Here is a 26,707-nt window from a genome sequence, read left to right on the forward strand (position 1 = left end):
ATAGGGGTTCTTGGACTTTGCGTGTGGCTCAACGGCTGTATTTTGTATGGAGATGGTGCTAGTCTACTTTGTAGAGAATACTTTGACCATGGTTTCTAAGAAAATGAGAATGATTAAGAGCTAGTATGATCCAGACACCATTGGAAAAGAAGGCTAAAAGACTGCTGTCTCAATGACAGATGGAAAGACATATATAACTGAATTGGGGAGACAAATAGCAAAAACAGAACATTTGCAACTGGGCCTGGTGCAGAAAGGGAGATGGTAACGCATATGGAGTCTGCATCTCACCAGTCTTGGATGAGACAAGCAAATGCATCTAAATAAATCAAAGTGTTGTGTCGCACAGACATCAAAACCCAGTTGAAAATAGTAGTCACTGAATTAGCATGGGGATACCACACTCGGGAGGGGGCATTGTCATATCCTTCTCTTTTCGAATCTATGCAACTGAGTACAGTTGGGTTTCCTGATAAAATACCCCCATGGCACAGACAGGAAGTTTGGATCACACGTGTCAGTCCTTCAGTAGAGAGCTGCTTCTGTTGATCCTTGTATGTGGCTTATGCTTTAACAGCCGGGGTCATTGTGACTGTGCTTCCTGGTCATGTATGTGCGTGCATCCCAAATTGAAAATATTCTCCCTCTGTTAATGAAGGAATTAAGCCTATTCACATTCTGTTTAGGACTAGAAGTTTTAATGTCAATTATAATTTATAATTATGTACCTTTTGTAGTATTTTCTTTAATCATAGGATGTGCTTTTTTTACCCTTTTATTTTTAAATAATTGGGTATTTAAGAAAGTCAAAAGGTTCATAGTTGGGTCTACCAATGTATTTATATCTATATACTTATATTTTAATGACTTCTAGGGTACATTTGAAAATATTTATTTATTTGAAAGGCAAAGGAGGAGGGATAGACGGGGAGGGAGGGAGGGAGAGGAAGAAAGAATATCTCCCTTCTATTTGGTCACTCCCCAAATCCTACAACAGCTGGGCCTGGGCAATGCTGAAACCAGGAGATGGGAACTCCATTTTGATCTCCCAAGTGGGTGGTAGAAGCCCATGACGTTGGGCCGTCTCCAGCTGCTTCCCCAGGTATATGAGCAGGGAGCTGGACGAGAAGCAGAGCCAACACTCGAATATGGGATGGTAGTGGTGCAGCTCTGGCTTAACACGGAGGATATCTTTCAGTACCCTAGAGAGCATCTTCTAATACCCTACACAAATTAGTGCCCTGTCTTTATTCTTTTGTCTTTTATTCTTTTTTTTCAAATCCCCCTCCTAATATTTAGCTGCTTATTTTTGTTTTTAAAATAGCTTTCTCTTCATCTGCACCTTTATGGGTAAATTCATATATTTTAAAACTTCTTTATCCTTTTCTGAAATTTTCCTAATTATCATTGGATGAAGTGCATATGAGTTGGATGAATGCCATGATTTTCAAAAAGTAATAGATGCTTGCTTTTATCCATTTTGATTTTCAGTTTTAATTTCTGCTTCAAGGTGACTTTTAATATCTTCAGATACTTATTTCAGTGTTTTCAGCTCTGCCTGGAGTAGATTGACTTTTCTTTTGCACAAACTTTTTATTTGGGGAAAGTTTTAATTTAAGTTGCATGCAAATTGTTCTGACTTTCTTCAGTTTTCTATGGACTTTTCTTGTGCTCATTTTTAATGATAGGCAGGTATTTTTATATGATTCTTTAATGGCACCAACAAAAGTTGGCATAACAAAGGACGAGTGACCCTCTGGTGTTTTTTGTTGGACTGATTAGAGGTGGATACCGTTGTCTTCAGTTTTTGCACATTGTTGGTCTTGCAACTTGCTACATTTTTCGCTTTTTCAGATGATCCTTTTCAGCATCTATTCGTTTTCAGTATCTAAAGGGTACTCCTCTCTTTTGTTCATTTTCCTCCGCTAAATGTATGTATTTGGAACACTTTTAATTTTAGTTTTTGATTGCTTATTTATGTCTTATGTATGCTGCCACCATCCAGTAATCTGCCTATTTAAAATGGGTGCTAGATATATGTTCTTGTCTCTTTAAATTCCGCACCTGTCCCTTGGTATGGTGTTTGCCTTTTTAGGAGCAGACAGTTTTAACTCACTTCCCTGCAGTTGGCTGTGTACTCTTTTTGTTTTTTGGTTTTATTTTATCCCTAGTCTCTTCAAATTTAGTGTGGATTTAGTCTTTCCAGTGGCTGCTCCAGCTCACCCTCAGGCTCCTTAGCTAGCTAGCATCCCTTTTTATATTTTTTGCAGGAGCTGTTTTTCTGCTTTTGTTTGCCACAAAGCTTTGGGCTGCATGGGGATGGGCAGGAGCCTGTGGCACTGCCACATTGATATCCTCTGCATGTCTCTTTCTTTTCACAGTAATTTTTACTCTCCATCTTTAGGTATTGTTGATTTCATATAGATGTCTCCTAAATGTGCAATGCAGTGTGTTCTGAGAAGAGATTCAGGGATTTTTTTTTTTTTTTTAAATATTATACACTCCCTTGTTTGCAGAAGATGCTCCCTAAAGCTTTTTGTCTCCATCTGAAGATCCTCCCTGAAGCTTGAAGCTTGAAGATCTCCCTGAAGATCCTCCCTGTGGCAATGCAGCTATCCTAAGATGCTCCTTGGTATCTGTACCTGAGCTTTGCTTTTGGCTTCCCCTGTCTGTCCCTCAACCCAGTAGTGGCACTCGAGATGTGAATGGGAAGATCATCCTTTGAATCTGGTATTGTGACCCCAGATTCACTTTTGTATATTTCTTTTTTTTTTTTTGCCCAAAGACATTTAAAGTTTTATCTCTTGCTGGGATCTAAAAATAATCAGCTTCTCCAGTTCTTTAAGTTCCTGATAATCTTTTCGCTTCTACTGATTGAATGACCCGTCTTCTTTTTTGTTCGTTTTCTCTTTATACATGGTTAGACTCAGCATGGGAACACACATACAACCCCTCAAGCCTGATTCTAAAACCGCTTTTGGTAGGTCTCCTGAGTCACTAAGCAAATGGTTGGGTGATGGGCCTCCCATATTAAGGCAACATCCTTTTTGTCAAATGTTTGGCAACTGCATAACATGGATTACCACATTTTCGCCCTTCATTATTGATTTTCCTGGTACTCTGTGAGCCATGGTTCAACACATTACCGGAAAAGTGCAGCCATTGGTCTGCTTTGTAAATAAAGTGTTAATTATTGGAAGGAAGCCATACTTAGTTATTTGTGTCTTATGGCTGAATACAGGGGAGTTGCGTAGTTACAGAGACCATCCAGTCTACAAAATCTAAAATATTTATAATCGACCTTTTGAAGAAAATTTACCAATGACTGCTCTGTGCTGTTGCCATGTACATTGTATTTCTGTTACATAACAGCACCACCTCAAAGCACAAGTTCCTGTCTTACCTGGAATCAACGAGGCATTCCATTGTAACTTGGTCTGAAATCTCTGGGACTTGATACCACACAAGTGCATTTTCTGCTAATGCACCATCCAGTGCCGTTGGACTCCCAGGCAGCTCTAATTCCAACAGCGACTCCAGAATCCCCGTCTTTGGTCAGCAGCCCTGCCTTTTTAGAGGCGTTGACCAGCGGCCGCCTGGGGGAGAGGGAAAGGGGCAGACATCATGGATGGTTGCTCGTTCTGCCGTGGAAACTATGCCCACTAGTTCCATCCCGTCCTGCTGGTCAGCATGGCCCACAGGCTCAGCTTCTTGAGTCACATGTTGAGAAGTGAGTCAAGGTGCCTTGATTCATTCACAACTATTTTGGGGGTTTCATTAATAGGCAGATGTCTCAGAAGAGCACCTTTGTCCCTCTGCTTTCAGTTCTGTCTATTTCTATGGCCTCAGAGGAGTTCCCATACTTTGTATTGGTAACAGCCCCGCCTTTAAATGTTTCTTTTTGTGGTGGTTTAAAAATATGTCCAAAAATTATTTAGTACTCTTACTTTAAGAGGGGGAGTTAAACTTCCAACTGTTTGGTTGTTGACTGTGTGTGTACTGTTATAGGTAGCTCCAATATTTGGACAGTGTGATATGTAACAGATGTTTCTTGTTATGGAATGGAAAACAGAATTTTGCATAATTTATTGGAAAAAGCATCCCACAGCAGAAAGAAATTGATAAATACTGTACTCAAAGTGAACTTTAAATAATTGTAGAGGCAAAACTAAGAAAATTGTTCAAATATCAGTGGAAGATCTAGATACAAAGAAAACATCACAGAATTTTTCTGATAAGAGACAAGAAGCCCATAAAAAAGACAATCAGATAGACCCAAACAAAGAGACATCTGGAGGTAAGCCAAAAAGTAAGGATGCCTTATTATGCTGAATAAGAAAAACTTACCAGACCCCAAGAGAGAAAGCAAATATTGACATCAGAGTGCATTTGTAATTTGCTGCATATATTAATACCTAATTTAATTGTCTTTTTCTAAAACTCCAAGTTGAAGAACACAATGTTTTTCATGTTGGTTTGCCCTAAGCATAAAGAACAATTTAAGTGTTGTAGGGGAGCTGGTGAGTAAGTGAGATCAAAGCTATTTTATACTGAGTTGAGTTTAGCTGAAAATGAAGGGCTGTGTCCTGTGGATCCTCAGAGAAAGAGTTTTCCAGGGAGAGAAAATAAGTCCAAATGACTTGAGATAGAGTTTCTTTGGCATCTTTGAGTGACAGCAAGACATCCAGATTAAGGGATGGATTGAGCCAGGGGGGATTGATGGGAAATAAAATAAAGAGTAGAATGGATTATTCCTGGTAAGCAGAGGTAAAATAAAAATGAACTCTTAGTGAGATCAGAATAAAAACAAATTACAAGCGGCATGTATTTGATATATTTAAAAAATAGATATTTTGACTGCAGTGGAGGGATCGGAGGAGTGTGTGAGGATGTGATCACAATTGCCTGCCTAAGAAACGCTGATGTTGTCAATTAAGGAAGTAGCAGGGCCACAAGAAAGAGGTATTCCGGTCCCTGTGTGTTGTCTTGCTTTGTGGAATGTAGTGTATCTGATTCTCCAGTTTGTCCTTGTTGTAACCAGTTGTAATATGACCATATCTTCAGCTAGTTAAATTTAAAATTATTAAAATATATTCATCTGCATTTCCTAGTACCATAGTTTTATAATTTATTTATTTTAAAGATTTTATTTGTCTATCAGAGAGGAAGAGTTACAGACAGAGGGAGAGTCAGAGAGAAAGGTCTTCCGTCTTCTGGTTTACTCCCCAAATGGCCACAAAGGCCGGTCGAAAGCCAGGAGTCAGGAGCAGTTTCTGGGTCTCCCACGTAGGTGCAGGGGCCCAAGCACTTGGGCTATCCTCCACTGCTTTCCCAGGCCAAAAACAGAGAACCAGATAGGAAGAAGAGCAACTGGTACACGAACCAGAACGCATATGGGATGCCAGTACTTCAGGCAGTGGCTTATCCTACTATGCCACAGCGGTGGCTCTTCCACATTTATTTCTTTATTTTTGCAGTTTTCCAGAGTTAAATGTTACAAAGCACTTTGATGAAAAGTAAGCTTCATAAGCTTTAGTCTGAATTTTATATAACTAACGGTTCACTACCTTACTAGATCTTATAAGCAAGGTAGTGTTAAATCCCCTAAGAGGACATGGTAACATGAACTGTATGCATGTTTTTACATTGGTTGATACACAATTATGGTCAAGTCTATGAAATCATTCAAGAAACTGGAAGTATGTCATTGTAAAAATCAGAATAAAGAATAAGAAAGGAAGAAGATAGGAACGTGGGTAGAAGGGAGGCAGGGATGAAATATCAGTATGTTTCTAAAGCTGCATACGTGAAATGTGAGAGATGTGTTCACCTTATAGAAATAAAAAATAATTAAGTCAGAATACAAATCAATAAAAGCCAATAGTAATGACTAATCTAAAAGGAATTTATATAGTGAAAATGAACTTCATTTAAACACAGTTTTATACCCATAAAAATGTTTGCTCCTTTTACCTACTGTGGTACTTCAGTTCTAGGGAAAGTTTTACTTTTTTGGCATTTTTATTTTTTTTAACATTTATTTATTTATTTGAACATTAGAGTTACAGTGACAGAGGGAGACATAGAGAAAGAAGAGAGATCTTCCATCTGCTGGTTCACTTCCCAAATAGCTGCATCGACCGGGTCTGGGCCACACCCAAGTCAGGAGCTAGGAACTTCATCTGGGTCTCCTGCTTGGGTACAGGGTTCCGAGCACTTGAGCCATTCTGCACTGCTTTTCCAGGCGCATCAACAGGGAGTTGGATTAGAAGTGGAGCAGCTGGAACTTGAAGTGGTGCCCATATGGAATGCCGGTGCTGCAAAAGATGGTTTAACCAGCTGTGCCATAGCACCACCCCCATACTTTTTTTGTATTTTTAAATTTACTAACTTATAATTCTAAATTTCATAATATTATGTGAATTATCTTCACTAGTGATAATCCTGATTATCTGAAAGGATTTTTTTTTTTTTTGCATTGAATGCACGTCTCTTCTACATGTTTCAAAAATTCTTCAAAATCAGTATGAGCTCAAAACATGAAACTTTAGAAAAGGTGCCAATCGGTGTAATACTAGTGTTTCCTTGCCGCTCATTTGAATGTTTCTCTTTGTTCCAGCAATAGAATCATCCATTGTGGCTCTGTGCACTGTATGATTTGAGGCTTCTTTCAAGGGTAGAGGAACTCTTGTTGTTTGATGGGCGAGCTCATCCTTTATTTTGTCCCCCAGAGACTGTAAGATTACTGGAGCTGTACTAGACTTTTAGTGACCCTGGGGCTTTGCAGGTAGAGATAAGCTGAGAACGTAACATTATATAAGGTTCCCTGAATTCCTATTGACTTCAATGTAATCTAGGATTAATTTTCTGCTTGTAGAGATGACTTTGTCCTGATTTATGATGTAACAATCTTCTAAGGGAAATGCTAAATAGCCATACTAAGCCATTATTCCAGTAAAACAATATTATACCACTAAAAAGAACATCGATTCTCCACCAGCATCAAAACATTTACTGCTAAAAGGCATATTCTCTTATTCTTCTTGGAATACTTTGTTGTAGTGCTTAGAAAGATAACTTTTGTCAATATAGGATTCAGTATTCAACTTTTCTGAGCTGAAAGTTCCTCAAAATGTGTAGGCTGCTATTTGATAAACAGAATCTGTAAACCATGGAACAAACAAATCAACTATGGAACAATTGCCAAATGATAATGCAAAACTGATTACAGACTTATATGCTGGTTTTTTTTTTTATTATTATTTTTGACAGGCAGAGTGGACAGTGAGAGAGAGACAGAGAGAAAGGTCTTCCTTTTGCCGTTGGTTCACCCTCCAATGGCCGCCGCGGTAGCGCACTGCGGCTGGCGCACTGCGCTGTTCAGATGGCAGGAGCCAGGTGCTTATCCTGGTCTCCCATGGGGTGCAGAGCCCAAACACTTGGGCCATCCTCCACTGCACTCCCTGGCCACAGCAGAGAGCTGGCCTGGAAGAGAGGCAACTGGGACAGGATCGGTGCCCCGACCGGGACTAGAACCCGGTGTGCCGGCGCCGCAAGGCGGAGGATTAGCCTGTTGAGCCACGGCGCCGGCCTTATATGCTGTTTTTTACTTTGATGGTAATATGTGTCTCTGTTTTACATCCCATTTGATAGAAATAGGTAAAATTTGCTTATAGCATAAAGGCATGAGATTATGAAACATCGTGATAGATTATTTTCTTTTCTAAGTGAAAGATTGACTAGAGTATTTGACCATGGTTAAGGAATGTTTCCCAGTGCTGTGGAAGATGGAAATAAATGTATGTTCTCAAAAGAATTATAATAAAACTTGGAAAGAAAAAATCAAAGTACAGAAATAAAAAATCTTTTTAAAGTTTAATTTTTCAAGGAGAAAAGAGTACTAATTTATCAAAATTAATATTAAATTAGTAATTCCATCAAAAGCTCAGCATTGGGGCAATTTTCTTCAGGCATGTGATTAGGGGTGCCACAGATACTATTAACCATAAGAAAGTATTTTATTTGTAACACATTTGCTACATATAAGTCTAAAGGTATGAATTTATCCCAGAACAATTGAGTTTATATAGAGCTGTAAGTGGCTTTCAGGAATAACACATTCTATATTCATATTATCTTTTTTATGGTGTCTGCAGAAACTAATAAAGTTGGGCTTATCTTCTTATCTGTACTTCTATCACTGACATAAAGAACATGGCAGGGGAATTGATTCTATTGATTTGAAAATTTCAACATTCCTCTCAATCTCCTTGAAAACTAAGGTGTGAAATGTCTAAATTAGTGTCTGCCTTTTGTTCATTAGTGCTGAAATTCTAATTTAATTGAAAGGATAATTGGTATACTCTTACCAGTGTTAACTTTGAATTTCACAACCATAGTTAAATCTTATGCTTAAGGTTTCCTGTTTCTTCATTTCGAGCAGACTGATACGTTAAACTTTTTCTTTTTTTCTTTGATGAATCAAACATAAACTTCAGTTTCTTAATTATAATTTTTCTTTGTTTTGCTAAGATTTTACAGCAACTATCAATGTAAATGTAAAGAAACCTTCTCTTGGAAACCAATGCCTAATGCAGGCTGGGCTGGCCTGAGGCACATCTTCAATCAGATTATAATCATTTCTCCAAATATAGACCTCTGCACAAGCTGGAAACTGGACACAATTTTGATGGCAGTGGAATTTAAACAGTAAAGGCTGTGCAATTGATTTCTCCACTCCAGACAAGAAAGATCATGATCTGAATGCTATATAGATCCAATCAAAACACGGAGGGCACTCTCCATCCCTTCTGAATGTCTTCCTACTGACTGAGAGAGGCCAGCTCAGGTCCTCCTGACCACTCAGGTCCTGCCTGATTAAGTCGTATTGGAATTAGGCATTCCTTTACCAGCTTCTCATAAAAGTTAGTGAGCAAAATCCGTTCATAAATAAAAACTTCATTGGACAGATTAAGCTGATCATGTAATAGAAGGCAATATTGTTTAAAAATGGCACTTTGACCACCCAGAGTCTCTAGCGGTCATTGCTAGATTCCTCTAATTACCCTGTTCAGTGTTCTGAGTAAGCTATGCTGCTGGGATGATTTTCTGCAATGCCTGATCTCTTTTAGATTGAAAAGCCCAGAATGAAAATGAGTCTCCGAAGCATCTGGTTTTCCTGTAGTAGGCATCCTGGAATCCATCCCCCGACTTTACAGCGCCCAGCTTCAGGTGGCAAGAGTGGCATGCTGTTCATTTGTGGGTAGGCAGAAGAGTATGCACTGAAGAAAATGTGCTAGCTCCTTGGCACGTCAGGGTCAGCTGGATGTCGTATTCACGTGCTCTTCACATACTCTCTGCAGTTAGGGGGACAGTGAACTCCTTAGAGCAGGGTTATTTTCAGCACAGCCTCTTCTTTCACACTATGTTACAAACACTCAATAGTGTGCCTTACCAGCATGAGTTATACCAAATATGATTGCACATCTTGTAATTTTTCATTATATATATATATGTATATATATTTATATATGTATATATATATATATATATATATGTTTCATTTACTTATTTTCATTTTATTTGAAAGAAGAAGGGACAGACAAAAATTTGGCCCACTGATTCACTCTCCAAATGCCTGCAACAGCCAGGGCTGGGGCGGAGTGAAAACAGGAACCTGGATCTCAGGCTGGGTCTCCCATGTGGGCGGCAGGGACCCACACGCTTGAGCCGTCATCTGCCGCCTCCCAGGTGCACATTGGCAGGAAGGTGCATGGAACTCACATAGAAGCAGAAAATTAACTACTGCAGCAAATGCTCATTGTGTAACTTTATATATTAAAATTAGGTTACTAAGAGGACTTCTAGGAAAATTGATTCAAAAACAATTTAAAAGACCCTAAGTTCAAGAATAATGCAAAAAGTGGCAGTAGCTTCATTATGACTTTGTGAATTCATTTCAGTAAACGTAATTTGTCTAGGACAGCCTTATCATATTGTTTGTAAAATTTCACAAGTTAGATTGAAGATAGAGGCAGGGTGATGGACGTGACATACGAGCGAGTATGAGGAAACTGGGCAATACAAAATAAGAATCACAGAAGATGATATGGATATCCCTGAGCGAGGACCAGAGATCCAAATGTGCAGTGACGAAGATGGTTATCTAAGGTGGAGCACATTTCAGGAAACATGTGTGAGACTACCGCAGATACCACCTGACCTGGCTTCCCTGCGTGCAGTGGAAGGTGAACTGGCAAAGTCAGAGCCCAGGAAAACAGGAAGCCCTTGCTACAGAGGAATTTTAGTCTGTAGTTTTACTGTCAAATGTCTCTACAATGTGGCTCTAAAAAACATGAGTATAGATAAACCAACACCATATTTGAATTAAGATCAGAGTTTCTTTAAAAATGGAAGTTGTATATCAACATATTGTAGAACTTTCTAGAAAGCTGTTGATTCAACGGCAAAAAAAAAAAAAAAAAATCACAGGAGTGTCCAGAAATATCTGTGCTATGTATGTGGACATTAAAGAAGATACAAAACTAGCTTTGGAAATCTGGCATTTGTGCAATGGGCTCAAAGATTAAGTAAAAGTGTACAGAGACAATATTCCTTTCTCATGAATGCTTCATAAATGTCTAAGTTCTCAGGGCTTCTTCAGGTCATCAGGAGGTTACAGCTCAAACAATGATATAAGCTACATCACCAAGATTTGGGTTAGCTCTTCTATACGCTGCAGCCTGTGTGGTGTCATGGGGAAGGTTCCGGTGGGGGAAGCCTTCAGTGGGGAGCTCCCACCTCCGTCTGGAAGTCACAGAAAGCTGCTACCCCTTAGCTTCAACAGAGACTGAGAGGCAATGGAGGTCCACTCTCATCTTGTAGAAAGCAGCTGATGCCCCCTTGGCCCTGCTGAAGTGGTATCAGACAAAAGTTATAAAAACTATTTAGGGTCTTCTTTCATAATACCCAAAATACACAGATTTCACCAGAAATTAGTCATCATTACAAGAATCGGGAACACTTAAGGCTGGGTGGAAAAAGGTAATAGATAACGTTAGCAGGGAACTAGTGTTGGGAGCAGAGCTGGACTCAAACCCTGGCTCTCCAATATGGGGTGTGATTGTCCCAAACTGCAGCTTAATCTCCAGGCCAAATGCCCACTCTATGTATTTTTTAAATAATATAAGCCAACAAGAAGGAAAACATGTGTTATATGTTTATGCTTATTAATATAGGAAGATCATTATGATACTAAATGGATTTAAGAAAATTTATTAAACAACCTGTATGGTGACATATTTTGTTTGAATCTATAGTATTTTTTAAAAATTTTTGGCTGGCGCCGTGGCTCAACAGGCTAATCCTCCACCTTGCGGTGCCGGCACACTGGGTTCTAGTCCCGGTTGGGGCACCGGATTCTGTCCCGGTTGCCCCTCTTCCAGGCCAGCTCTCTGCTTTGGCGTGGGAGTGCAGTGGAGGATGGCCCAAGTGCTTGGGCCCTGCACCTCATGGGAGACCAGGAGAAGCACCTGGCTCCTGCCTTCAGATCTGCGCAGCGTGCCGGCCGTGGCAGCCATTGGAGGGTGAACCAACGGCAAAGGAAGACCTTTCTCTCTGTCTCTCACTGTCCACTCTGCCTGTCAAAAAAAAAATTTTTTTTTTAAATTGATTTTTAGAGGTGGAGAGGGAAGGAGGAAGAGGGAAAGAAAGAGACTGATTCCTATAATGAGCTGAAGACAGAGGCCAGGAACTCAATCCAAATCTCCCACGTGGATGGCAGGAGTCCAATCACTTGAGCCATCTCCACTGCCTCCCAGGGTCTGCATCAGCAGGAATCAGGAGCAGAGCTGACCAGAGCATTGAACATAGACAACCCACTATGGGATTCAGGCCTCTTCTGTGGTGTAGCCAGCAGTAGGCCAAACTCCAACCCCATTATATTTCTTTAACTGTGGAAAGGTGTACTGATCACTATATTATCATAGATCTCTGGGAGTTTCCTTTTCTGTGTTTTAAATACTAAACTACTTAAAGTTCAAAAAGGAAGAGAAATTTCACCAAAGATGACATATGGATAGCCAACAAGAACATGAAAAGATGCTTAGCATAATTGTCACCAAGAGGGAAACATAAATAAGGCCACGATTATATTTTACCATACAGACATAACTAAAATGAAAAAAAAAAAGAAGCAACAATACCCGAAGCTATTGAGGATATAGAGAAACTGTACCTTTCACACACTAATATTGGAAATCTAACACTTTAGAATCATGATAGATATAGGTTCACAGTTTCTTAAAAATAACTGAACTTACTCTTTACATACGAACTAGCAATCACAGTGTCTGTATTGTTGCTTCAGAACACAACTCAGAAACAAACACCAAGAAGCGCTGGTGGATATGAAATAATTTAATTTTCACATTAAGTTTTTGTGTGTTCAGAATCTGTTTTCTTTCGCTGTTTACGTCCTTGTACTTTCTGTTTCAACTACGGCCAGTGGGCAAGCAGGGTATTCTCTTGGGGGAAGCTCGCAGACAGGATCAGCAGTAGCAGGCGTGCTGCTGCAGGGTTGCGTATAGCGTGTGAGGCAGTTCTCAGAAATCCAGCTGACTTTGCAGGAAGGACTCTAATATTTCATGTCTGGCTCCTTTAAGTTGTATCCTATTGAAGTCTCAAAATATTATTTAAAAATATTTTAACATTTTTTTCCACAATCCACTGCTTGACTTCACACAGCCTTTTTGGGTACATTTATAAGTCTGATAATTTGATCATTTGCTGCTGTATAGGTCGTCTTCCTTATATGTTTATTTAGACAACAAAGGACATTTGGTGTGAGCTCTCGTGTTTACAAACTTTAAACAAAACGAAAATTTCCATAGCCGTGCGACATCATTTCATGTCTTATTTCAGGGGGTCTCTGATGGAACAAAAGAAACATGTAGGCCGGCGCCCCGGCTCAATAGGCTAATCCTCGGCCTTGCGGAGCCGGCACCCCGGGTTCTAGTCCCGGTCAGGGCACTGATCCTGTCCCGGTTGCCCCTCTTCCAGGCCAGCTCTCTGCTGTGGCCAGGGAGTGCAGTGGAGGATGGTCCAAGTGCTTGGGCCCTGTACCCCATGGGAGACCAGGAGAAGCACCTGGCTCCTCCCATCGGATCAGAGCGGTGCGCTGGCCGCAGCGCGCTTACCGCGGCGGCCATTGGAGGGTGAACCAACGGCAAAAAGGAAGACCTTTCTCTCTATCTCTCTCTCTCACTGTCCACTCTGCCTGTCAAAAAAAAAAAAAAAAAAAAAAAAAAAAAACATGTAAAGTGTCCACCTAAGTTTTAGATTCTGACGCACAGAAAATTCAGCAATAGAAGTGAGACAGCCGCTCTGCTGAGCATGCCACCCAGTCTGCTTTAGATATTTGTGCAGTGACTGCATATACCTAGGACTAGCACCCAGAATTCTGCAGAAATTAGACTGAGACTGAAAGGGGAGAGAATTTACAGTGTATTCTACACATGAAGAAAAAGTAAGCTCTTTCCAGTTGGGTTTCCTGAAGTGTATTTCATTGCAATTTATGTAAACTCCTAATTTCAGCATTTTATACAGCGTAATTACACTGAAGCAATGAGACTGATTTGGGACTGCAGCTTATGGAAATCAACTAATTATATTTAAACTGCCAGCTGGAAAAAATTGGAAAAAGAAATATGCGTCTTTGATTTTTGATACATGGTTGAGTCACAAAGGCATTTAATAGAGAAATATTTGTGTCTATATCTATCATATCAATATTAATTGTAATCCGCAATATGATGGACTCTCTTTGGAATCTGGAATTTCTATCAGGTGTCTGTTTTAAGTAAACTTGGGAACAGCTCCCAATTTGGGATTAGACTATGAAATAATCAGCAGTGAGCATGGCAATCCCTTTACTCTCATATGCAAAGTCTTCCTGCAGGCCCCTTTACTGCTCATTTCATCTCATTCTCACCAGCCTTGCTGTAATTCTTCCTGCTTTAAAGCTCTTTTATCCATTTTTCCAGTTTAAAATCAAACTTGAATCTTATTAAACTTGATAATGCATTCTCTTTGGTCAAGAGAAATAACTAGTGGAAGTGGTTTAAAATGAGAGGAGCAATAGACTTCCCTGACATAAAGTACTATTGTTAATGTTTGATAAGAAATAGAAATTCAACAGAAAAAATTAATTGAAGTTCTTTTGGCAAAGATTGACAAAATACCTGTTGTCACAGTGGAGAGTCTAGAAGTTATTTATACAGAATAAAATGTCTAAAATCACATTCCAAATATATGTGACTATTTCATGCATATGAACTGGAATGAGTGGCAAATGTTTGCAAGAAAGAAATAGTAAAGACACACAAAAGAAGAAGCAATTATTACAAAGCATAACAACATTCAAAAAACTCTATTTTAAAGTACAGATGAAAGGGACTATATTCTTAAAAATACTTTTTGTTCCATTGCTAAAATGGGTAAACTGTGCTAGGTGCATATAAATTGTAAGACACAACAGCTCAAGAAACTGAGAGGAGAGTAGATCTTTTGACAAACTAGGGGGATTAATGAATAACATTGATTAACATCCTCTCAGGATTCAGGATGGGGGTGTCTGACCTTTCACCCAGACTTTGCCTTGGTTTCCTAAAAGAACTACACCGGGAACCAGAGTGAATTGGAAATGCACTGCTTGTCAAACACATTTGAAAGCATCTTCAAACTTATTTACGGTGACTTGCTAGCTAGACGTTATTTAAGGCAAATGTAAATCCTATTTGAAAGAGGTTAACATCATCTCAGCTTTCAAATTATCTTGACATTTTGATGAACAATATGAAAAAGTCAATCAAAAATAATTAGACATACACTAAATACATGAGGCATATTCATACAATGGAAGATTGCTCAGCTATAAAAGATAAAGCAATATGCCACAACACGACGAGTCACACAGCAGAATATTGAGAAGGTTTTAAAAGACACAAAAGCATAGTGGTGAAGTTCAAAATCCCCAAGCTGAAGTGTGTGATGGAGACAAGAAGATTGGAAATGCGGGGAGGAGGGGACAAAACCCTGGGAGTCTGGGTTTTGAGTTCCTGCTACCATCACAGATGAGGTCAAACTCTGCTAGCATTAAGTCAGAATAGCTCATTCTAATTTCTCAAGTGCCAGGAGACGAATGGTTCACAGAGTGGTGTTAGACAGGGAGACACAACTTAAACATGGCAAGAGGGGAGATGTAGAAAAGGAAACAAAATGGATCTAAACCCAAATACTAGCAATTGCATTCAATTGTAAAAAATTAATATTTAAAAGATGTTCATATTGAATTCAAAAACAAAGATATGTGCCTATAAGAATGAAATTTAAAGATAAATTAATACAGGTTATATTTCTATTCACAATGAAATTAAGGAATGTCAGTAAACAAGATAACCAAAATATACCTTTATATTTGAAAATTAAGCAATATCTTCTGCATAATCAATGTATGGAAAACACTGGTTAAATATAGCCAATACAACCTCGATGAAGAAAATGGAAGGACTTATTAAAATGAATATCAAGAATTATTATGATGCAACATAAGTAAACAACTTGTTCTTGAGGCGAGGACAGACACACATGTACATGTATACACATGTATGTACCAAGTGTGTGCATACAGGAAACCTCCACAAATAAGGGCACTCAATTTATGTTAAGACAAGAAGGAGTTTTACAGACTAATGGGGAAAGTACAATTAAAATTATGCATTATTGATCCATTGGGTAGCTACAAAACGGCTTCAAATAGTATGTGGAATGATGGAATTAAAATATGAATTTATTTTGGTGTGAAAGTTCTTCGAAATACATGCATCATTCTTCTCAACACTCATTTCCATGAAATTTTTGAAGAGTGCTTGTCTGTGAGAAAAAGATGAATGGTGACTTCTTTTTCTCAAAGACAAAAATCAAGTTCAAGTGACTCATTTGAATATGAAAGATGAAAAATAGTCTTTAGAACATAAGAAAGAGAATAAAACTTCATGAACTTGGTGAAGGGGGAGACTGCTTAAATATGACATTAAAGCTTTGAACATAAAGGAAAAGATTCAGAAATTAGAGTTGAGCACTTTAGTTTGTGAAAAGATCCTTAAGACATTAAAATGTAAGACCCGCAGGGAAGAGCACAATAACACATCCAAGTCACAAAGGCCAGCGTGCAGCTCCCAAAGGGAATTGCACAGATTTGTTAGAATACACATACTCATCGCACATAGGCCAGAAAATACACAAAGTATGTTAAAATCCAACATATATGCTAAAAAACTAGTGAACATTCGGAAACTTCCCGAAGGTCCAGAAGCAACTGGATAAATTGACTGTGACATGATAGCAGCGATTAGGAGAGAACTCGACAAGGGCAGCTATTGTAGATGTAACATTGCCATTCAGGAACCAGATACAAGCACACGTGTGCAGCATGATTCTTTGATTTTGAAAGTTCGCACACTAGCGAGACACATGCGTGTCATTAGCATTCGGTGCTGTGGTTCCTTGTGGAGCAGAGGGAAGGATGCTGACTGAGAGGGAACACGGGGCTCTGGTGCTGCGTGTTCTCTTCTGTCTGGGCGACACTGGCCGTTCACTGCACTGCGTCATATGCATCTATGTGAATACGTTAAGATTTAAAAGTTCTTACATAAAACACGAAAGTTAAAATATAAAAAAGTATGCTCAGATAAGGTAGTACAGAATAAATCGCTGTGGTCAGGCCATTTTTCTCACCTGTTTTGACAGCAAGTATTTTGATAGTGCCTGGTTGGACAGGAACATGGGATAATAGCTATTAAGGCATTTTTAGTAATTTTTCCTGCAGAAGTACTCACACCCTTCTATAGATTGATGGATATACCTTGTATAAGTTAAAAAATTATTCATTTATTAGAAAGGCAGGGAGTTAATCTGCTGGTTCACTTCCCAAATGGTTACCATGGCCAGGGCTTGGCCAGGCTGAAGCCAGGAGCCTGGAACTCCATCTGGGTCACCCACTTGGGTACAGGGGCCCCAGTACTTGGTCCAACTGTTGCTGCTTTCCCAGGCACATTGGTAGAGAGCTGGATGGGAAGCGAAGCAGCTGGGTGTTGAACCAGCGTTCACATGGGTTGTTGGTGTTGCAGGCAGCATCTTAACCCACTGGCCCTTATACCATTGTTATAAATGTCTACAAACAACCTAACATCAAAAGACAAGTTAAAATTTAGGTAAAAAAGGTCCCTTTAAAGTTATAAAATTAATAAGCTTAGATTCATATGTGTAGATACAGAAATGCTACCAACTGAACAAACTGAGTATAGATGTAGACAGGGACTTTTATGCTCACATTTGTAGAGAGGGAGAGAAAGGAGAGAGGAGAGACTATCTGTATTTTTCCTAAGGATACAAAAATGACAGAAGGGTACAAAAGAAACCAATAATATCTTTTGTCTTCTGGGGTAGATTACTGTGGTTGGATAATTTTTATCATTTATATTCTTTTAAACTATTTTTAAAATTTATTTTCATTTATTTTAAAGGAAGAGAGACAGAGAGAGACAGAGATCTTCCATGTGCTTGCTCATTCCCCAGATGTGTGCTAGAGCCAGGGCTAGGCCAGGCTGAAGCCAGGATCTCTGAACTCATTCAAGGTCTCCCACATGGGTGGCAAGGACCCAGGTGCCTGAGCTACCACCTGATGCTTCCTGTGGTGTGCGTTACCAGGAAGCTGGTCAGGAGCACAGCTGGAGCTTTAACCCGGGGACTCCTATATGGGATGTGGGCACCTCAAGTGACATATTAACCACTGCACCAAACATCTGTACTCTTTGTACATCAATGTCTGACCTGCGTCATCTCTACTTTTGAATTTAAACATGATTTAAAAAGTACCATAGCTTCTCCAATCCTGCCATTTTTAGATGGCCTAATAACAATTTTCAGTGGAAAATTTAATATTTGTACCTGATCATTGTCTCATAAGTTCTTGAGTCATACTCGTGGAAGTATAAATGAAAGCATCTCGGAATACAAATCATGAAAGGTTTCAGCTGTGATTTTGTAGGAAAAGATGAACGCATCATGATGCGAATGATAGCTATTTTTTATCACGGAAGATTTATACTTTTAATGTTTCCCAGATTATATAAAGTAAGTAAAATAGGATCGTTCTTCTTCTTGTGAAAAACAGAATGTTCTTACGTCTTCGTAAAAACACAGAAACCAAATCATTGGGTATATTTTCAGAACTTTTATTCTGTAATACATGGCTTGTAAATAAGCTGATGGTGAAGTAAACCAAATAAGTAAAATACTGATTCAGTTTTAAGCTTTTTCTTTTTTTACATTTCTGTCTATCGGGACGTACATATTCAAAATGAGGATCTGATATTAAGCTGAATTTTATTGCCTTTAAAATTTTAAACATTTGATTTGGTAGACTAAATATATCTACATGTTCCATATGTTCTGGCATATTTTTATCTTTGCTATCAACATAGTGTTCAATGATGTGGTTTTGTGAGATTTAGCAAAATTATGACCTGAAATAAGGTGCAAAATAATGAAATTTTCCTGAGCAGTTAGTAGGCTTTGCTGTATCGTGTCATAAATTTCTGGGAAAGAGGCATTGATTTTGGTTACAGATTTGCTATTAGCACTAGCACTGTAAATGGATAAATATATAGGACAAAAACCCAAGGGAAAGGCTGCCACCTGGTTCACAGCTGTCACTCATCCATTCAGACTTCAGAGTGTCTTAGCTCTCTTTGTTCCACACTGCACACAGTGTCAAACTATGGGCAAATCCTTTATCAGTACATCCTTTTGAGTGTGTCATTGAACTGCGTGGACCTGAGGAGTGATAAGCATGAATAATGCCCTGTCCTTTTGATCCCTTCCGTCTCTCAGCTTCATTGCTGGGTTCTTTATCTAAACTTGGGTTTTATAGTCTAGACGAATGCTATTCTCCTTGCTTTCAAACGTGGTGCTTAACCTAGCTTGTATAGATGTGTAGGATTTTTTTTAACTACTTATTTTCTAAAATAATCAATATACTCTTGTAAATGACCTTGGGCTTTACTTGGAAAGTTTCAGTATATGGATCACAACATATTGGAAAGGAAGCACATCACAAAAAAGGCTCCTCTAGAGACTGGTGCGCAGCTTTCTAGTGTGCATTCCAAATCATCACTACCTTCATTGGCCCTTTTTTGTGTGAATGAGGCAGACACACACACTTGTATATGAGCTTAGTCATGCAACTGAAGAACGAACTGTGCATAGCCTGTGTGTAACACTGAGAGGTGGAAATGGAAAGGTGAAATCTATCTTTAGAGGTTTTCTTCGACTTACGTGAAAATCTCAAAATCATAACTTATTCTTACCAAGGTTTTAATATATTAATATTTCAAATATAAAATGCAGTCAAAACTACTATTTGCAAGCCTCTTTATATAATTAAAAATGAGTGAGTCATACCATTTGCAGGTATGTGAAACAATGAAAACTTGGCTTGACATATATTTAAGTTCCAGTTATGGTTAGTATGTATTTTATTCTGTATATGAAAATAATAACTATGAGCTTGATGTTCATAACTTCTTGTGTACTTAGATTGTTAACTGCTGTGTGTAACAGCATAAGGTTTGACGATTTCCAAATGTAATTTTTATTTTATTATTATAAATAAGATGTTAAACAGAAACAGTGCTATAAGGACTTTATTGGAATATTTTAATTATAGTAGAGTTTTTAAAGATTTTTATTATATTATTGTTTTTGAAAGGTAGAACTACACAGAGAGAAGCAGAGATACAGAGAGATCTTCATTCTGCTGGTTCACTTCCCAAATGACATGACGGTTGGGGCTGGCCCAGACCTAAGCAACTAGGAACTACATCTGGGTCTCCCATGTGGGTGCAGGCATCGAAGTACTTCTGCCATCCTCCACTGATTTCCCAGGCACATAAGCCGAGAGCTGGATGGAAAGCAGTGTAGCCCAGACTTGAAAAAAATTCTCTGATACGGAATTTAGCATTGTTGGTGGCAGCTTAACCTGCTTTGCTACAACACTGCCTCATGATTTATTATTTGTTGAAAGGTACAATGACAGATAAGAGAGGGAGGAAGAGATACCTTCCATCTGATAGTTCACACCCCAAAATGTTAGCCAGATCTGAACCAGATTGAAACCAAAAGCCCGGAGCTCTATCTTGGTCTCTTACGTGTGTTTCATGGACCCAAGTACAATGTGGACCATTTTCAGTTGCTTTCCAAGGTGTGTTAGTAAGGAGCTGTGTTGGAAATGGAGTGGCTGAGATTTGAACCTGTGTTCCAAAATGGGATGCCAGGATTCTAGGTAGCATCTTAACCCACTGTGCTACAATACCAGCCCCTCTAGCAGATATTTACATGTCAAACATGAAAGAATTATTGTGAAAATTATGTTAACTGTTAAATTACAGTGATGGAATCATGGATTCATCATTAATCAGGAGACCATCCTAAGAGATTGATCATTCCCAAAGTCTTAGAGTTTTCATTGAAATCAGACTAAGAATGTGTTGTAAGATCTTAAGCACTCCATTTCTGATTTATGACAGATGATTAACATATAAGAAAGCTAAGACAACAAATTTTTTTCCATTAAGTATAAACATTTTATTTCAATTAAAGGCAGTAAAAATATAAAATAAAAAGTTTTGATAATTATAAAGTAGAGACAATGAAAAATCCCACCCTATTAGTTAATTTCAGATCTTTAAAATCATCCAGTTCTGATGGGGTTTTATATAAATAACTGGCCAATCTACACAACACTAGACTTCATGGCAAATTATTTTCCTGAATGCTCTCTAACCCAATCACCATATATTAAATTCTCCATTTTCTTCCTCAGAGCGCTGAGCATTAAACCGTAGAGCAGTTTTATGAGATGGTCCACACTGAACTATATGTCTTCAGGGTGTCAGGTCACTGCTTCCAACAACACTGAACACACCTCAGTCCTTGCTACATAGTCCCATGTGATGTAGGGGTCTAGGGTCCACAGCCTGCATTCTTAAGCATGAGCGTCTTCATGCTAAGCTAGTCAATACTTCTTAAAGCTTTCCTCTTTCCTAACATCTGGGCAACAAGAAACATTAAGTCATAAATAACGCAAAATTAAAGTCAGTTACAGCGACATGATTTGGTAATTGGTTGTACAAGATGTACAGTGGAGCCAACACAAGCAGGTTTAGCTTACAGCATGCTCTGTAAAAGGGGGACATGATAACGTTCCAGGCTGCCATTCCACTCAGTCTTTGCCACTCTGCTTCCTCGTCTGGTCTCCTGCCCTGTCCTCTTAGCAAAGGCCTGTCACAGTGATGGACAAGTCTAATAAGACAACAAATTATTAATAGGCTTCTAAAAAATTTTGTATTTTTTTCTACAAAATTACCTCCTTTAGCATATTCTTAGGACAATATATCCTTGGAAACTACCTTAGCTTAGGGGTGTGTGTGTGTTGTATATGAATTTTACAGAAGCAGGGTTGTATTAGTAAGAGGTAGATAGACAGCCTGAAGAAAATGAATCATTCTTTGGTGAACTCTCTGGTTATCCTGGATCTCATAGTGAGTCATCTGAAACGATTTCTTACCAACATCCTCAATTCTTTTGTATCTCCCCTCTTCACAACAAGACTCCAATAGACCAATGCTAAAATTTAGATGTTTGTCTCTAAAACTGTAGGAATATGCTTATATGCTTTCTAATGATATCAGCCTACTTTAATGTGAATTACTATCAATTCATGAACTAAAATGTCTAGACCGCCAGCATTGTTCCTCAAGCCTTTTTTTTTTTTTTTTTTTTTTTTTTTTTTTTTGGTGTTTAACAGCTCTCATTTCCTGCCTTCTTATTACAAAGTTTCAGCTCTCTCCTTGGACACCCTTCTGCCTCACATATTACCCTGCTTTCCTGTGAAAATCAAGAAAGGCACCATCTCTCCAAGCTTCCTGCCTTCTCCACAAAAGTACATAGAACCATGGATTTGGTAATTTCCATTTTCCCCTAGTTTAGATGAAAGAGCAGCACTTATCCTGACCAAGGACAACCACCCCACCCTGATTGATTAAGCTGCCAACTTAATCCCTTCCCTCTCATCTTTCTCTTTTGCATCTCTACTGGGTCTCTCATCTCTTTTGTGTTAAGAGATTCCCTTTAGCTTTTGTCCTATATTTTTTAAAAATGTTTTGATGCTGTGCAATCTCTCTCAATTCAATTCAAACTTCTCAAAATGTGACATGTATGTATCCTAGTTTCTTCCCCTGATTGATTGTGCAGTGAAATCCGACTTTTGACATTGCCACTGTCACATTGCTCCAGATAAGACCAACAGTGACCTCTTGTTTTAATTTTTCTTTTATGATCTCCCTGTGGGCAAGTAATGCAGTTACTTAGTGATACTCAAGTGAATACTTTGTATCTCCTTGTTTTTAGTTAGAATGATTTCAGTAGAAATAATGTGTACTAATTTTGACGAGTTTTAATAATTATATGCATTTAACTAATATCACAGTTAAGGTCCAAAATAGTTCCATCACCCTTTAATGTTTTTGGCCTTGTATTTAATTCACTTTCCTGACCCTGGTCCCAGGATATGTTGATCTCACTTCTATCATTTTAGTTTGCTCTTTCTAGAATTTGCTATAAATAGCATCAAATACTGTGAAGGCTTTTGTGTTGCTTCCTTTTACTTGATAGATTTTTGTGCTCCCCCATGCTGCGAATGTATTTATATTTTGTTTCTTTTCATTGCTGAGTATAATTCCACAGTGTAGATACCAAAATTTATCCATTTGCCATTTTGTTATCAGCTTATTGGTTATTGTAAATCTGCTGTTAATATCCATCTACATCTCTTCTTGGGAACATACCTTGTTCATTTTTCATGGACAATGTTGAGAGGTAGAATTTCTGGGTCTTAGGAGACATGGAAATATACCTTTATAGGACACTGCTAACATGTTTTTCAATGTGAGCCTAGTGTTCTGCATTCTCCCCTAGCAAGGCTTAAGGCTTCCCATGTCCTGCATCAGGGTTTCTCAGCAGTGGCATTCCTGACATTCGGAGTTGAATCATTCTTTGCTGTTAGGGCCGTGACTATGAATTCCTGTCCTATTCCCACACAAGGTGTTTCCAGCACACCCCTCCCTTCCAGTTGTCATAACCAAAATGTTTTCAGATACTCCCAAAGGTTCTCCAAGTCCAACCAAAAAAAAGTATCCAGTTCAGAATTACTGTTCTGTGTTCTCACCAGTGGTTGGAATTGTTAGCCATTGAACTGTAGCACAGAAATGTGTATATAGTAGTATCTCATCATGCTGTTAATTTGCATTTTCCTAATGTCTACAGGGGAAATGAACAAAGACCACTCCAATAAGAGCAAGCAAAGTCTGTTTATGCAGGACTTACACAGAATTTTGTTTTTTCTTTGTATAGTTCCTCTTGACTGGTGTCTGAGTTCACTCATTTCCAGAATGCTTTAAGTAGACGCCTTGACCTCAGCCTGCTATGTGAGGTTATGTTGCACATTTTGATGCAATCAGATTGTTGTCTTGTGAGTAGCAGTGTTTCCTTCCATCACCTGGTCCTTCCTTTGCCTGCCACATAAATGCAGTCCCTCAACAGCAGCCTTTTCAGATGGGTTTCTTCCACTGAGAAATACTCAATTAAGATTCATTCATTTGGTGGTTCATTCCCTGCTATCACTTAACACTATTGAACTGCAAATGTGAATCAGGATTTCTCCATTCACCTGCCAAAAGACATCTTGGTTGCTTCCATTTTTTTTTTTTTTTGATAAATAGCCTTGCTAAAAATTTTCACATGAAGGATTCTGTGCAAACATAAATTTTCCAAACAGAAATACCTAGCTGAGTGATTGCTACATCATGTTCAGTTTTACAAAAAAGCAACAAACACTCCTCCATAATGGCCATGACATTCTACATTATCTCCAGAATCAGAGTCCATGTTGCCGTATAGCTTTGTCAACAATTGCTATTCTCAGTTTTAAAAATTGTAACTAGTCTAATATCATTTATGTAGTCTTGCCATTTTTGGTAATATGTCAGTATTGCAGATACAAATCCACTTCAGATGAATACAATACAGTCTCCTAATACAATAAATATGCAGTCTCTTTTATTCTTTTAAGAATATCAGGGGACTTCCTGTGCCACCTGCCCTGAACTTCATGCATTGTGCTTTTGATGCTGTACCTAAAACTCATCATCAAGCCAATAATCATTACAGATTTCACCTATGTTTTCTTCTTTCATTTTATATTTTTGCATTTCACACTTAGGCTTATGATCCATTTTAGTTATTCACTGTAAAATATGAAATTTCTGGGCCTAGTTTGCTTTTATCATATTTTTTCATTTGGATGTCTTATTATACAGGCAACATTTGTCAAAAGATATTCCTTATTGTGTCTTTGTCAAAAATCAGTTAACCATAATTGTGTCAGAATATTTTTGGTCTCCCTATGTTGTTCCATTGCCCTACAATTCCATAATTTCACTAATAACAGGCTGTTGATGAGTATAGCTTTGTATTAAGTCTTAAGAATATGTACAGTGAATCCTAATATTTGATTTGTCAGTATTGCTTTGCCATCCCATGATTTTTATAATTAGTTTCTCCACAGGAAAAAAAAGTCTCTTACTGGGATTTTGAGTGAGAATGCACTGAGTTTGTTGATCAAAATTCTAAAATCTTAATCTTGATAATTTATAGATAAAATTTTAAAAGTCAATAAAGCATGGGTGTTGTATTAATCTATAGATATCACCCATCTCCTTGTCCACATCACCTATTCTCTTTGTGAAAGAAGACAACCAGCCACAGAATTAGTCTCATTAAACATAAAGAAGTTATTTGTTTCAAATGTAGCCATAGCTACATTAATCTAGCTATTAAATAGTTGAAATAACACTAAGACAACTCTTATACATAAAGGCTAAGATTTATGTATTAAATTATTATCTGTACCTCAAATTATTAAAAGCGTGAATGAGAAGTTGGCTTAATTTCTTAATGTTTCCTATCACATTGCTTTGAGCACAAGGGACATTACGCTGATGTTTGAGTGAGAAAACAATGTAGTAAGAGGGCCAGCTTCAAAATTTCTCTCTACAAAATAGTATTACTGTCAGATCATTTTCTAAAGCAGAGTTCCAAATAAAATATTGATCACTGACTCTTGGTCTCTGTTTCCCACCTTCTTTCTAGATGTTTCTGAATATGGACAATAAAACATACAGCTGACCAAAACAGCCTTGATAGGAAAGCAGTTTCAGCAAAAACAATCTGTCTCCCCCACCCTTCCAACCTGCCTCCCCTCCATCCTTTCTTAATAGATTGCATCATCGAGGACTTCTTTTTCTACCTTTTCAGTATTATTTCCTCAGTTGTAGAGACAAGAATGTATAAAGGAAGGCACAAGCTCCAGTTAATCATGCTCCACCTTTTCATTCAAATAAATGATCTATCAGTGCATTTCAAGGACCTAGAAAACTAACAACAACCAAACCCAAAATTAGTAGGAGGAAAAAAATAATTAAAATTAGAGAATAAATAATATCAAACACAAAAGACAATACAAAAGATCAGTGAAATGAAAAGGTTTTTTTTTTTTTTTTTGGAAAAATAAAATTAGTACATCATTGGCCCAACTAACCAAAAGGAAGAGGGAGAAAACCTAAATCAATAAAATCAGAGATGCCAAAGGAGATAGAACAGTGGGTACCATAGAGATAAAACAAATCATCACAAATTACTACAAAGAGCTATATGCCAACAAATTGGAAAATCTGCAAGAAATGGATAGTATCCTGCACACAGACAATCGATCAAAATCGATTCATGAAGACACAGAAAACCTAAGCAGACCAATATCCAAGATGGAGATTGAATCAGTATTAAAGACTCTCCCAGCAAAGAAAAGCCCAGGACCAGATGTATTCACTGCTTAATTCTACTAGATAATGGGAGAACTAATTCCAGTTCTTCTCAAACTATTCAAGAAATTTGAAAGGGAGAGAATCCCTCCAAATTCCTTCTATGAGGTCAGGATCACCTTAAGTTGAAAACAAGAAAAGATACAAAAGATAAAGAGAACTAGAGAACAATATCCCTGATGAACAAGGATGTAAAAATCCTCAACAAAATACAGGCCAATTGAATGCAACAACACATCAGAAAGACCATTCACCGGGATCAAGGGGGATTTATCCCTGTATACAGGGATAGTTCAAAATATGCAAATCAATAAACTAATACAACCTTTATGGAAGACAGTACAGAGATGCCTCAGAGATCTGAAAATCTATCCTATGGCCCACTCTGGGAATTTACTCAAAGGAAATGAACTCAGCATATGAAAGTTATCTGTAGGCCGGTGCCATGGCTCAATAGGCTAATCCTCCACCTGGGGTGCTGGCACACCAGGTTCTAGTCCCGGTCCGGGTGCTGGATTCTGTCCCGGTTGCCCCTCTTCCAGGCCAGCTCTCTGCTGTGTCCCGGGAGTGCAGTGGAGGATGGCCCAAGTGCTTGGGCCCTGCACCCCATGGGAGACCAGGAGAAGCACCTGGCTCCTGCATTCGGATCAGCG

The sequence above is a fragment of the Lepus europaeus genome, chromosome 20 (genome assembly GCF_033115175.1).
Source record: "Lepus europaeus isolate LE1 chromosome 20, mLepTim1.pri, whole genome shotgun sequence".
Classification (NCBI taxonomy): Eukaryota; Metazoa; Chordata; class Mammalia; order Lagomorpha; family Leporidae; genus Lepus; species Lepus europaeus.